The 15,620-nt window shown below is 50.0% G+C and overlaps 1 protein-coding gene across 2 annotated transcripts in view; it reads left to right on the top strand.

The window, feature by feature from the left end:
- Nucleotides 1–15,620, top strand: part of pisd (phosphatidylserine decarboxylase) — a 63,551-nt gene that overhangs the window by 6,886 nt on the left and 41,045 nt on the right. Inside the window, exons 1-2 of one of the 2 annotated variants that reach the window (XM_042337545.1) lie at nucleotides 10,404–10,522; nucleotides 13,723–13,799. The exons of the other annotated variant lie outside the window; for it this stretch is intronic. The gene's annotated coding sequence lies outside the window, so the exon portion shown is untranslated. Of the gene's footprint in view, nucleotides 1–10,403; nucleotides 10,523–13,722; nucleotides 13,800–15,620 lie in introns of those variants that run through there. 2 annotated transcript variants of the gene reach the window in all.

Below are 15,620 nucleotides of genomic sequence, written 5' to 3'. Positions count from 1 at the left end.
TTATTATTATTATTATATATATTTACACTCTACACTGGAGTCCTGTAGCTCAGTGGTTAGAGCACTTGTCTCACAAGTGAGAGACCTGAGTTTGATTCCGGCAGCAAAAACTTTGGGCACATTTCCTTACTCCACACACCTGATAATAATCCCTCAAGAGAAAAAAAACAATAATATTTAGGTCACTCAATCCACGACTGTTTGTGGGACGCTGCTGTGTGTAATTGGCTGCCGTGTTTTGCCCACAAAATACACAGTCAATTCACTTTACAGTATATTCTGTGAAGCGCTTTGAGACATCTCGAAGATGTGAAAAGTGCTATATCAAAGGATTATTATTATAATTATTATTATACACAGTATAGAATTGTTAGGGTCTGGAATGCACTGCCTGAAAGGTGGAATCTGAATCAATAACTTTCTAAAAGGAACTGGATAAGTACTTGAAGAGAAAACATTTGCAAGGATGTGGGGAAAGAGCGGGGAAGTGGGTCGCTTTTCCAAAAATGGGCTGAATGGCCTCCTTCTGTGCTATAATGTTCTACGATCCTATGATATTCAGAGCTGCTGTGAATGTGCAGGTCAGCGAGCTGGTATAACACTGATTCTTAACGCTTTGTCGACCCCTGTTCATGTAGAATTTAAGGAGCAAATTATTTCCTAGTCACTTACATAAAATCCATCCTGTTTTATAGAACCAATAACTTGGAGGTGGAATGTGACATGACGCACACTAATGTTATTTGGAACCTGCTGGATGCTGGTAACACGCCAATACATGGATGTCCATAGACTGTACATCAGGGGAAACAGGCCATTCAGCCCCACTAGTCCATGCTTTACAGTCTCCATTCACTCCTTACCCCAATTGCGCTGGTACAATGTTTAAGGTGTGCTGCTCAAGCCTTTGGAACTCTGTCCCACAGTCCCTTTGCTCCCTCCCTCCCTCCCTCTCTCCCTCGCCTCCTTCATGGCAAGTCTCAAGACCCTCCTCTCCAACCGTGCCTTTGAACACCCTCCACCCTCCTGATCCCAACCAACCCCCAGCTTGGGTCCAAATCCCTGACTGTCCAGCATCTTGGGACGTCCTCCCGACGTGAAAGCCGTCATGTGCGCAAATATCATTTGTGGTTGTTGAAGCCCCCGCTCCACACGCTGTCACCCCTCCCCCAGCCCCCTCTATGATCTCTGCCATTGGTCAGAGGCTGGTAATAAATGATTTATCTGAGGGCTGTCTCGGGGGATGTCTGCGGTGTGTCTGCGGGGTGTGTCTTGGGGGAGGTGTCTGGGGGGTGTCTGGAGGGAGGTGTCTGGTGGAGGGTGTCTGAGAAGGGGGGTCTGGGTTGGGGTCTGGAGGGGTCGTCTGGCAGGGTGTCTGGGGGGAGGTGTCTGGGGGTAGGGTCTGGAGGGAGATGTCTGTGGGGGGTATCTGGTGTCTGGGGGTGGGGTTTGGGGGAGGGATGGGGAGATGTCTGGGGGGAGGTATCTGGGAAGGTGTCTGGGGGAAGTGTCTGTTGGGGGGTGTCTGTGGGGTGGGGTCTGGAGGGGGTGTCTGGGGAAGGTGTCTGGATGGGTGTCTGGGAAGGTGTCTGGGGGCAGTGCCTGGGGCGGTTGATATCTGGGGCAAGTGTCTGGGGGCAGTGTCTGGGGGGGGTGTTTGGGGGCGGTTGGTATCTAGGGGGTGTCTGGGGGTTGTGTCTAGGGGGTTGTCTGATTGGGTGTCTAGTGTGGGGGTGTCTGGGGGCAGTGTCTGGGGGGGAGGTGTCTAGGGAGGTGTCTGGAGTGGGGGGGGGTGAGGATTTGAGGAAAGGTGAGGAGTTGCTGGGGAGGGGGTTGCGCCCAGTGTCAGTCCGTGACGGAGCCCTGGGTGAGGCTGTTCCCCTTCTCCTCACTGCTGTCGAGTGGCTGCCGTTAGCTCCTGGATTTGCTCTCACTGCCCCCAACTCACACCACAATCCCAGCCCTCATTCACCCCATCTGCCATGGGCACTGGGAGCGGCCAGGGGCAACCAGAGACTGCCACCCCCACTCCCCACCTCCTGCACCTCCCACCCCCCGCACCTGTAGCTCCCCACCTCCTGCACCTCCCACCCCCCGCACCTGTAGCTCCCCACCTCCTGCACCTCCCACCCCCCGCACCTGTAGCTCCCCACCTCCCGAGGATAGCTATTTGTTAGGTCAGGATATCGAGGGAAGCAGGCAAAGGCGGGTAATTGGAGTTGAGGTACAGATCAGTCATGATCTTATAGAAAGGCGAAACAGGCTCCAGGGGCTGAATGGCCTTCTCCTGTTTCTAGGTTTCTATATTTCTATACCTTCCTCCCCCACATACCCTCTATTCGGCCTGCGATTCAAGGGGGTAAATTCAGAATAAATCTGCAGAAACACTACTTCAATGAGCGAACTTACTAGAGAGACAGACGGCGGAAGCAGAAAATATTGTTTGTTTCAAGACCAAATGAGATCGATTTCTGCTGGAAAATAATATCTGGGGAAACCGTATATAGTTTGGGACACGATATGTCAAGCGACTGCCAGGATGGTGGAAGGGGAACTAGATGGGCCTCGGTCTTCTTCTGCCAACAAATTCCTGTCTCTCTCATCTGAAGGTCAAGCTTTATCATAATTGCACCTGATTCAACCACTACTTTGGGCAGCGAGATCCACATTCTCACTGCCCTCTGTGTGAAGTAAATTCTAACCAAACTTTCTTTTACATCCATCCCCTTGTCACTAGCTTATACTTGTGTCCCTAGTTAGGATTCCCCAAAAGTGGGAACAGCCTAATGTGCTAATCTGGTCAAACCCCTTTAAGAATTTGAACATCTCTATTAGGTTCCCAATGTTCTCTAGAGAAAAAAGTTCCAACCTATGCAGCCTATCCTGATAGCAGCCCTGGTATATCATCTTCGTAAACTTATTATAATAATAATAATTATCCTTGTATTTGATATAGTGCTTTTCACGTCTTTGAGACATCTCAAAGCGCTTCACAGGATATACTGTAAAGTGAATTGACCGTATGTTTTGTGGGCGAAACGTATTTTTATACTGTATTTTTTTCCCATCATCCTTCTTGCAGTTTGACAACCAGAATTGGACACAGTACTCAGTGTGTTCTAACCAGGGTTTTATAGAAATAACCAGGTTTTTCCCTTATCTCGATGTTGCCTGCATCTTGTTTGGCAGGTAAAATGGTTGACAGTTTGACAACTTTGTGCTTGATTTCTCACCTAAATAATAATAGTAATCCGTGTATTTGATCTAGTGGCTTTCATGTCAGGAGGACATCTCAAAGTGCTTGACAGGATTTTACTGTAAACTGTAATTTTATTGCCAAACGCAGCAGCCAATTTGTACATAGCAATGTCCCCCAAACAGCCATCATGTGAGTGACCAATTTTATCTCGGGGATTGTTGACCAGGATACAAGGAGAGAGAAACTCCCTTCACTTTTCAACAAGCGCCATGGGATCTTCAAGGTCCACCTGAACAAGCAGATGGGTTTAATGTCTCATCCGAAGAATACGATGAAAAGCCACTCGAGTAAGATAACAGAAGTCGGCTGTTGCAACTACATCAACACGTCATTGCTTTGAAAACAGAAGAGGAGAAAATTGGAAATCAACAAAATGTTCGTCGAAAAGAAATACTTTAAATAACAGAGAATGCATGTCCCAGCATCCTGGGCAAGAAGTGTAGGCTATATCTGTAATATAATTGGTATAATCTTTACATTTGGTATAGCATCTTTCACGTCAGGAGGAATGTCTCAAAGCTCTTTACGGGAATAGATTGTAAAGTTGAGTGACTATGTGTTTTGAAAGTCAGTTTTTGAAAGAACTGCAGAAAAATCACCTTCAAAATGAAGACTGAATGGAAGAGTTTTGCAAAGTTTCTCACAATCTTAAACCTTAAGGGGAAATTGTCTCAGGTTGAGGGTACGGTGAAGTCTCAGGGCTTGTGTGCTGAAGCCAATGTGTGGAAATTCACATCCAGCGTCAAAGATTAATGGGAATTCAGCATCTGGTCGCAGATGTTACAATGCTGTTAATTCTAAACTCTTAAGCATTCCTGATCCAAACAAGGAATTCCAATGCACCAGATCACATCCCATTGCCGGTTACTCCTGAGCCAGATGACTTGTGTAATCCTCATCCAAGAAAAACATTTTTCCCATTCTAATTAGACTCGGCACCAGTTTGCCCAGAGAAATCTGTTGAAGGTTTAAGTGAACATGTGTCTGAGATGCTCGTTAATCTAATTTCTGGAGCTGGATTATAAATGCTGCCAATTTTTGGGGGCTGATGAAATGGAATCAGTAATGGAAGAGAAACCGCGATTAATATTTCCGACCGACTGACTGACCAACTGAGATATCAAACTGTCCAGCCACTTGGGAGGAGAGGCGAGAGAAGCGAGGATTATTCTCCTTGGAGCAGAGAAGGTTGAGAGGAGACTTAATAGAAGTTTACAAAATGATGAGGGGATTCGATGGGTGAAGAAGGAGAAATTATTCCCACTGGCGGGTGGGTCGGTAACCCCAGGACACCGATTTAAAATAGTTGTTAAAAGAAACAGAGGGGAGGAGAAATGTTTTGACACAGCGAGTTGTTGGGATCTGGAATGCATTGCCTGAAAGGCCGGTGGGAACCGATTCGATAACAAGTTTTAAGAGAGAAGTAGATAATTATTTGGGGAGGACAAGTTTGCAGGGCTATGGGGAGAGAGCGGGGGAGTGGGGTTGATCAGGGCTATGGGGAGAGAGCGGGGAGTGGGGTTGATCAGGGCTATGGGGAGAGAGCGGGGGAGTGGGGTTGATCAGGGCCATGGGGAGAGAGCGGGGGAGTGGGGTTGATTTGGAAGCTCTTTTTACAGAGCCGACACAGACACGATGGGCCGAATGGCCTCTTTCTGTCCTGTATAATTTTATGAAACAACTACAGAAAATCAAGAGCCATCTGGAAAAAGGCTGCAACATAGAGCACAGATTCCCAAACAATTTGCTTCCTTTCTTTCTGCACATTACACAATGTCCTCCATGGACTTGCTCCTTCCTACCTCTGTGACCTGCTAACCCCATATCAACCTGTCCGCTTCCGCTGCTCAGCGGGCTCCGGCCTGCTCCACGCCCCCCGCCCAGCCCACCCACCATCGGCGGTCAGGCCTTCTGCCTCTCTACCCCCACCCTTTGGATTCCATCGATAGTCTCTCCCTTGCCTCCTTCAAAGCACATCTCAAGACCATCCTCTTCGATCGTGCATTCGTCCACCCTCCTACCCCTACGCTCCACTCCCACCCCCCTACCCCACCCCTCAGGTCGGGTCCAAATCCCTGACTGTCGAGCTCCTTGGGACATCCTCCCAACGTGAAAGGTGCTTTACAAATGTAATTTGTCGTTGTTGTTGATTTGTACCCTTCCTATTACCGATCCCTCCACCTTGCCCACGTCCTGCAGAGGACAACGCACTTTGACCAACCAAATGCTGTTCCTCACGTGTTAATAATAATAATTAATAATAATCCCTGTTGCGTTGGAATAGAGCACCTTCCACGTCAGGAGGACGTTCTGAAAGAGCTTCAAAGGATTTACTGTAAAGTACAGCGACTGTGCATTTGTGGGTGAACGTGACAGTGAAATTGCCCACATCAGTGTGTGCTCCACATTACTGTGTGTCCTGCATATTATTACACTGTGTCCTGCACATTACTCTTGAGTCCTGTAGATATAGTGATGTACAAGGAATGGCACTCTGTGTCCTAGAACCATAGACATCCACAGGACAGAAGGCCATTCGGCCCAGCATGTTTGTGCTGGCTCCCTCGAGAGCATTCCTCAGTCCCACTTACCCACACCCCTTTATACATTTTCTGTCTCGTTCCCTCTTGAAGGCCAATGTGGATTCTGCTTCAACCACTGCTCCCCGGACAGGTTATTCCACATCCTAACCTCTCTGTACCCGAGAAACAACCTCCTGTAATCTTCCCCGTTTTCTCGTTTGCTAACTGTCTTAAGTTGATGGCCTCGATCCACTGATCGGTGGAATTAATTTTCTCCTGGCGGGTTCTATCAAAACCCTCATCGTTTTAAAGGCATTGATCAGGTTTTAAATGCTATAATTTTGAAGACTTCTAGTAAAAAGTTCCAGTTCCAGTTCTTCCATATCTACCCTCATAGGTCAAACCATTGATCCCTGGTATCATGTGCCCCTTTTTTTAATAAGACTCCTACGTGGGACCTTATCAAAAGCTTTCTGAAAATCCATATCTACATCCACAGCATTACCTTCCCCTATTTTCTCAGTTATTAGGCAAGACTTGTCCTGAATAAATCCACGCTGAGTCTTTGTGTGCTGTACACACACTTTGTCCTGTACACACACAGACTGTGTCCTGTACACACACACACACATACACACGCTGTGTGTGCGTACAGGACAGTGTGCGGACAGTGAGCATGACACCCAACTCTATCTCTATGTCTCTTCCCCCCCCACCTCCACCCCCCCCTTTGACTCCAGGACCCACTGCTGTCCTGACAAATGTCTGTCAGACATCAAGTCCTGGATGAGAGCTAACTTTCTGCAGTTGAACGTCACCAAGACCGAGGCTCTCCTGATTGGCTCCCGTCAGCGCCTCCTCACCTCAGGCACTGACAGCATCGCCATCCCTGGGGCTCACTCCCCCTCACTGAGCCAGTCCGGAACCTTGGGGTCTTGTTTGACTCAACTATCCTTTCTACCCACATCTGCGCCATGACACAACCTGACTTCCCCCACCTCCGCAACGTCGCCCGGCTCCGACACTGTCTCACACCGCAGGTCCCCGAGACCCTCATACACACCTTCATTACATCGAGGTTTAACTATGCAAACTCACTGCTTGTCGGCCCCCCAACTCCTCCCTCCATAGGCTGCAGATCATCCAGAACTCTGCAGCCCGTGTCCTCTCCCGCACCAGGCTCCGTGACCCTATCACCCCCATCCTTGCCCAACTCCACTGGCTCCCCATCACACAGAGGATGTCCTCCAATGCCTTGCTCGTCTCTACTTCTGTGACCTGCTGATCCCATATCATCTTGTCCGCTCCCTCCGCTCAGCGGGCTCTGGCCTGCTCCACGTCCCCACCCCCTCCGGCCCACCCCACCATTGTCGGTCGGGACCCTCCTCTTCGATCGTGCCTTTGGTCGCCCTCCCACCTCTCTGCTTTCCCTCACCCCTACTCCACCCTCCCCCATGCTCGGGTCTCAACCCCTGACTGTCCAGTGCCTTGGACATCCTCCCGACGTGAAAGGTGCTCTATAAATGTCATTTTGTCGTTGTTTTTGTCTTCTTTGGAACTCCATCCCACATTCCCTTCGCCCTCGCTCCTCCGCTGCCTCCTTCAAGCCATGACTCAAGACCCTCCTCTTCAACTGCATATCCGGCCACCGTCCTTCCCTCTCCTCCACCCTCCCTGTTCCCCCCCCCCCCCCCAGCTCAGGTCCAAATCCCTGACTGTCCAATGCCTTGGGACATCCGCCTGACGTGTAATACACATGCAATTTGTATTGTATTGTACACTAGACACACACTGTGAGGTGTATAGACACACACTGCCCTGTACACACACTGCCCTGTACACACACACTGCCATGTACACACACTGCCCTGTACACACACGGCCCTGTACACACACACTACCCTGCACACACACACACTGCCATGTACACACACTGTCATGTACACACACACGGCCCTGGACACACACACTGCCCTGGATACACACTGCCCTGTACACACACATACACTGCCCTTTATACACACACACTGCCCTGTACACACACATACACACTGCCCTGTACAAATACACACACACGGCCCTGTACACACACAGACACACTGCCCTGTACACACACAGACACACTGCCCTGTACAAATACACACACACTGTCCTGTACACATACATACACACTGCCCTGAACACACTGTGAGGTGTACAGACACACACACTGTGAGGTGTACAGACACACACACTGTGAGGTGTACAGACACACACACTGTGAGGTGTACAGACACACGCACTGTGAGGTGTACAGACACACGCACTGTGAGGTGTACAGACACACGCACTGTGAGGTGTACAGACACACGCACTGTGAGGTGTATAGACACACGCACTGTGAGGTGTACAGACACACACACTGTGAGGTGTACAGACACACGCACTGTGAGGTGTACAGACACACACACTGTGAGGTGTACAGACACACACACTGTGAGGTGTACAGACACACACACTGTGAGGTGTACAGACACACGCACTGTGAGGTGTACAGACACACGCACTGTGAGGTGTACAGACACACGCACTGTGAGGTGTACAGACACACGCACTGTGAGGTGTACAGACACACGCACTGTGAGGTGTACAGACACACGCACTGTGAGGTGTACAGACACACGCACTGTGAGGTGTACAGACACACGCACTGTGAGGTGTACAGACACACGCACTGTGAGGTGTACAGACACACGCACTGTGAGGTGTACAGACACACGCACTGTGAGGTGTACAGACACACGCACTGTGAGGTGTACAGACACACGCACTGTGAGGTGTACAGACACACGCACTGTGAGGTGTACAGACACACGCACTGTGAGGTGTACAGACACACGCACTGTGAGGTGTACAGACACACGCACTGTGAGGTGTACAGACACACGCACTGTGAGGTGTACAGACACACGCACTGTGAGGTGTACAGACACACGCACTGTGAGGTGTACAGACACACGCACTGTGAGGTGTACAGACACACGCACTGTGAGGTGTACAGACACACGCACTGTGAGGTGTACAGACACACGCACTGTGAGGTGTACAGACACACGCACTGTGAGGTGTATAGACACAGACACTGTGAGGTGTATAGACACAGACACTGTGAGGTGTACAGACACACGCACTGTGAGGTGTATAGACACAGACACTGTGAGGTGTATAGACACACGCACTGTGAGGTGTACAGACACACGCACTGTGAGGTGTACAGACACACGCACTGTGAGGTGTATAGACACAGACACTGTGAGGTGTATAGACACAGACACTGTGAGGTGTATAGACACACGCACTGTGAGGTGTATAGACACAGACACTGTGAGGTGTATAGACACACGCACTGTGAGGTGTACAGACACACGCACTGTGAGGTGTACAGACACACGCACTGTGAGGTGTATAGACACAGACACTGTGAGGTGTATAGACACAGACACTGTGAGGTGTATAGACACACGCACTGTGAGGTGTACAGACACACGCACTGTGAGGTGTATAGACACACGCACTGTGAGGTGTATAGACACAGACACTGTGAGGTGTATAGACACACGCACTGTGAGGTGTATAGACACACGCACTGTGAGGTGTATAGACACACGCACTGTGAGGTGTATAGACACAGACACTGTGAGGTGTATAGACACACGCACTGTGAGGTGTATAGACACACGCACTGTGAGGTGTACAGACACACGCACTGTGAGGTGTATAGACACACGCACTGTGAGGTGTATAGACACACGCACTGTGAGGTGTACAGACACACGCACTGTGAGGTGTATAGACACACGCACTGTGAGGTGTATAGACACAGACACTGTGAGGTGTATAGACACACGCACTGTGAGGTGTATAGACACACGCACTGTGAGGTGTATAGACACACGCACTGTGAGGTGTATAGACACACGCACTGTGAGGTGTATAGACACACGCACTGTGAGGTGTACAGACACACGCACTGTGAGGTGTATAGACACACGCACTGTGAGGTGTATAGACACAGACACTGTGAGGTGTATAGACACAGACACTGTGAGGTGTATAGACACACGCACTGTGAGGTGTATAGACACACGCACTGTGAGGTGTATAGACACACGCACTGTGAGGTGTATAGACACACGCACTGTGAGGTGTATAGACACACGCACTGTGAGGTGTATAGACACACGCTGCACTGTACACATTGTGTCCTGTGTATACACACATACACTGTCCTGTATACACTGTGAGGTGTACAGACAAACAGACACACACACACAGACAGACACACACACAGACCGACACACAGACACAGACACACACACAGACAGACACACAGACAGACACACACACACAGACACACACAGACAGACACACACAGACAGACACACACACAGACAGACACACAGACAGACACACACACACAGACACACACACACAGACACACACACACAGACAGACACACAGACACACACAGACAGACACACACACACAGACAGACACATAGACAGACACACACACACAGACACACACACACACACACACAGACACACACACACAGACAGACACACACTCTCGGGCTGAGGCCCGGGACCTGCTGAGGGAGTGCTGTGGCGGTGGCTGTGCCGGGGCCTGGGCTCGGGGCTCGGGGCTGTGTGCTCGCGGCCTCTGGGCTCAAGGCAGCGGGAGGCGGCGGCACCGGGAGCAGGTACAGGGGAGAGGGGACAGGGGACAGGGGGACAGGGGGAGAGGGGGAGAGGGTACAGGGGACAGGGGAGAGGGGAGAGGGGGAGAGGGGTGTGCACACGGTCAACACCATGACACCTGAGGGAGAGAGTGAGTGTGAGGGAGAGAGTGAGTGTGAGGGAGAGAGTGAGTGTGAGGGACAGTGTGTGAGGGAGAGAGTGAGTGTGAGGGACAGTGTGTGAGGGAGAGAGTGAGTGTGAGGGACAGTGTGTGAGGGAGAGAGTGAGTGTGAGGGACAGTGTGTGAGGGAGAGAGTGAGTGTGAGGGACAGTGTGTGAGGGAGAGAGTGTGTGAGGGAGAGAGTGTGTGAGGGAGAGAGTGAGTGTGAGAGAGAGAGTGAGTGTGAGGGAGAGTGTGTGAGGGAGAGAGTGAGTGTGAGGGACAGTGTGTGAGGGAGAGAGTGAGTGTGAGGGAGAGAGTGAGTGTGAGGGACAGTGTGTGAGGGAGAGAGTGAGTGTGAGGGACAGTGTGTGAGGGAGAGAGTGAGTGTGAGGGACAGTGTGTGAGGGAGAGAGTGAGTGTGAGGGACAGTGTGTGAGGGAGAGAGTGTGTGAGGGAGAGAGTGTGTGAGGGAGAGAGTGAGTGTGAGGGAGAGAGTGAGTGTGAGGGACAGTGTGTGAGGGAGAGAGTGAGTGTGAGGGACAGTGTGTGAGGGAGAGAGTGAGTGTGAGGGAGAGAGTGAGTGTGAGGGACAGTGTGTGAGGGAGAGAGTGAGTGTGAGGGACAGTGTGTGAGGGAGAGAGTGAGTGTGAGGGACAGTGTGTGAGGGAGAGAGTGAGTGTGAGGGACAGTGTGTGAGGGAGAGAGTGTGTGAGGGAGAGAGTGTGTGAGGGAGAGAGTGAGTGTGAGGGAGAGTGAGTGTGAGGGACAGTGTGTGAGGGAGAGAGTGAGTGTGAGGGACAGTGTGTGAGGGAGAGAGTGTGTGAGGGAGAGAGTGTGTGAGGGAGAGAGTGAGTGAGGGAGAGAGTGAGTGTGAGGGACAGTGTGTGAGGGAGAGAGTGAGTGTGAGGGAGAGAGTGTGTGAGGGAGAGAGTGAGTGTGAGGGAGAGAGTGTGTGAGGGAGAGAGTGAGGGAGGAGAGAGTGAGTGTGAGGAACAGTGTGTGAGGGAGAGAGTGAGTGTGAGGGACAGTGTGTGAGGGAGAGAGTGTGTGAGGGAGAGAGTGTGTGAGGGAGAGAGTGAGTGTGAGGGAGAGTGAGTGTGAGGGACAGTGTGTGAGGGAGAGAGTGTGTGAGGGAGAGAGTGAGTGTGAGGGAGAGTGAGTGTGAGGGACAGTGTGTGAGGGAGAGAGTGAGTGTGAGGGACAGTGTGTGAGGGAGAGAGTGAGTGTGAGGGAGAGAGTGTGTGAGGGAGAGAGTGAGGGAGGAGAGAGTGAGTGTGAGGAACAGTGTGTGAGGGAGAGAGTGAGTGTGAGGGAGAGAGTGTGTGAGGGAGAGAGTGAGTGTGAGGGACAGTGTGTGAGGGAGAGAGTGTGAGGGAGAGAGTGAGTGAGGGAGAGAGTGAGTGTGAGGGACAGTGTGTGAGGGAGAGAGTGAGTGTGAGGGAGAGAGTGAGTGTGAGGGACAGTGTGTGAGGGAGAGCGTGTGTGAGGGAGAGAGTGTGAGGGAGAGAGTGAGTGAGGGAGCGAGTGAGTGAAGGAGAGAGTGAGTGAGGGAGAGAGTGAGTGTGAGGGAGAGAATGAGGGAGAATGTGAGGGAGAGAATGAGGGAGAGTGTGAGGGAGAGAGTGAGGGTGAGTATGAGGGAGAGAGTGTGTGAGGGACAGTGTGTGAATGAGAGTGAGTGTGAGGGAGAGAGTGAGTGTGAGGGAGAGAGTGAATGTGAGGGAGAGAGGGGGTATGAGGGAGAGAGTGAGTGAGGGAGAGAGTGTGAGAGATTGTGAGTGAGAGAGTATGAGAGAGAGTGTTAAAGACTGAGCAAAGACTGAGTGAGTACGTGAGGAAGAGAGAGAGAGTGAGTGAGAGAGGGAGTGCATGAGGGAGAAGGAGTGAGAGAGTGTGAGAGAGAATGAGTGTGAGGGAGTTAATGAGTGAATGAGAGATAGTGAGACAGTGAGTGGGTGTGAGAGAGAGACAGAGTGTGTGAGAGAGTGTGAGAGTGTGTGTGAGAGAGAGAGAGACAGAGTGTGAGAGTGTGTGTGAGAGAGAGACAGAGTGTGAGAGAGAGAGACAGAGTGTGAGAGTGTGTGTGTGAGAGAGAGACAGAGTGTGAGAGTGTGCGTGAGAGAGAGAGACAGAGTGAGAGTGTGAGAGAGAGGGAGACAGAGTGACGGTATATTTGTGGGTGAAACCCAGCAGCCACAGCCCAGCACAACCCAGCCCAGGGAGAGCGAGCGGGCGGGCGGGCGAGCGAGCGGGCGGGCGGGCGAGCGGGCGGGCGAGCGAGCGAGAGGGAGGGAGGGAGTGCGCAGCGTCCCACAGACAGTCGTGGATTGAGTGACCAAATTATTACTGTTTTAATTACTATTTATTGTTTTGAAGGGAGTATTACCCCCGTAAAAGCGATTTGCCAATCGACTAACAACCTGGTTCCTACTTATTGCTGAGTAAACAGGTGTGTGCGGGGAGTCAGGAAACTTGCCCAATGTTTCACTCTGCAAATGGCCTCCTCATATGGGGAGGGGGGGCTCCACAGGGACCTCGTAGCTATGTGACTCTTGCAGGTTATCCTGGGAGAGTGTCCCCCCCCCCCCGCCCCTCCCCACACACACACACACACTCACACATACTGAAAGATTCCTGTGGAGATAATCAGAGCGCTTCGCAGGGCTTGCTGCAAAGCGTAGTGACTGTATTTGTTGGGTGAATGTGGAAGGCGCTTTGCACACAGCAATTTTATTTGGGGTGTTGTTTGGCTGGGACACAATACCTTCTCTTTCCGAATAGCGCCGTGGGATCTTTAACCTCCACCTGAACAGGCAGACGGGACCTCAGTTTAATCTGAACGAGGGCGGTATTTGGAATGTCAGCCTAAAACTGACAACACAATCTTTAATTAAGTTTTACATGTTACATTGATATTGAATTCACTTTACATTGAATTCAATCGTATGAGGTTCTTTCAGACAACGTCTCAACGTAATAGGACGCTCTGTCAAAGGCAAACGTGATTATTATAAAGTTTGTGATCAAGTGATTTTTTTTCTCCTGTGCTTGGTTTTTAAGTGTGCTGTGGTCTGGTTTCCTGCCCCAGACTCGGAGTCTGTGTCCATCACGGAAGGCTGTCCGGAACTTTTCCAGCTGTAAGTATGCTGTACTTTGTGAATCATAGAATCATAGAATATTACAGCACAGAAGGAGGCCATTCGGCCCATCGTGCCTGTGCGGCTCTTTGGAAGAGCCACCGAATCAGCCCCACTCCCCCGCTCTTTCCCCATATCATTGCAAATGTTTCCTCTTCAAGTTCCTATCCAATCCCCGTTTGAAAGTTGCTATTGAATCTGTTTCCACCCTTTCAGGCCGCGCATTCCAGAGCATAACAACTCTGTGTAACAAAAATTATCCTCATCTCATCTCCCCTCTGGTTCTTTTGCCAATTATCTTGAATCTATGTCTCCTGGTTACCAACCCACCTGCCAGTGGAAACAGTTTCTCCCTATCTGCTCTTATCAAAACCCCTCATGATTTTTAATGTGCAGAACAGGTGAGGTAACAATTCAGAAAAGTAAAAGAAATGTAAATACCTGTGTTCCCACGGAACAAGCACCACAACCAATAGTCTTTGACTAGATTTCTTAATGTTTCTCCGACTGTTTGTGCGCAATTGGCTGCCGTGTTTCGCCAATAAAACTTAGTCAATTCACTTTACAGTATATTCTGTGAAGTGCTTTGAGACATCTCGAAGACCCGATAAGGCGCTGTATCAAATGCAAAGATTATTATTATTTTGTGTTCACTGGGTGTCCTTATTTGTCATTTTACCTATTCTTTACGGGGACTGCCAGGGCTGGACACGTGAAATAGGTCCAATTTAATATTGGAATTTAGGTTACACTTCCCTTTTCACACTGACATCGAAGCCTGTTACCAGGGTGATGGAAATGAGTACTAAAACAATGATGACAACGTGTATTTATTTATTCCATCCACTCATAATGACTTGGGAGCGCTTCACAGAAAAGATACCAGATTTCAAGTCAGGGAGAGGGTATGCACAGGACCAACCTGAAGTTTCACTGCCAAATGTGGCTCCAATACCTTTGAACCTACCACCTCCCCCTGACTCATTCTGCCCCAAGGCCATCCTGGAAGCCAAACATATTCTCAACCTCCTGTTTTCTAATACACGTCACCTCTTCCTCACTTCCCCTCAAACAGCCTCTATCTTCACGTCAGACACCAACGGAGTCCTGTAGCTCAGTGGTTAGAGCACTTGCCTTGCAAGCGAGAGGACCTGAGTTTGATTCCCGGGCAGGGCGAAATCTTGGGCAAGTTTCTTTACTCCACACACACGTCTCTGTTTACCTAGCAGTAAGTAGGAATCCAGTTGTTAGTCGATTTTCAGATCACTTTTAGGGGTGGTAATCCCTTCAAAAATAATAATAATAATAATAATAATAATTTGGTCACTCAATCCATGAGTGTTTGTGGGACGCTGCTGTTGGCAATTGGCTGCCGCGTTTTGCCCACAAAATGCACAGTCAATTCGCTTTACAGTATATTCTGTGAAGCGTTTTGGGATGTCTCGAAGACGTGACAAGGCGCTATATCAAATGCAAGAGATCATGGATTTCTTCGTATCTAAACTTGACTGCACTCACTTGGCTGCATCCTCTTGTTCTCCTCTGTTCTCCTGCCGTCACTTTGTTTCTGTGAATATAGCTGCGATGGAAAGAGTACAGTGTAGTTTTACTGGATGATACTAGGGTTGGCAGGTTACCGGTATCAGGAGAGACTGGCTAGGTTAGGCCTTTTTTTTTACTAGAGAAGAGACATTTAAGAGAGACCCCATAGAGGTGTTCAAAATTATAAAAGGGTTCAATAAGGTTAGCATAAATAGGCTGTTCCCACTGCTTGTGGAGTCCGTATCCAGGGACATGAGTATAACATAGCGACGAGGGGAT

The sequence above is a fragment of the Callorhinchus milii genome, unplaced genomic scaffold (assembly GCF_018977255.1).
Source record: "Callorhinchus milii isolate IMCB2004 unplaced genomic scaffold, IMCB_Cmil_1.0 Scaffold8, whole genome shotgun sequence".
In the NCBI taxonomy this organism is placed as follows: domain Eukaryota; kingdom Metazoa; phylum Chordata; class Chondrichthyes; order Chimaeriformes; family Callorhinchidae; genus Callorhinchus; species Callorhinchus milii.
The sequence above is the reverse complement of the archived record's forward strand: the minus strand, read 5'-3'. Positions and strand labels throughout refer to the sequence as shown.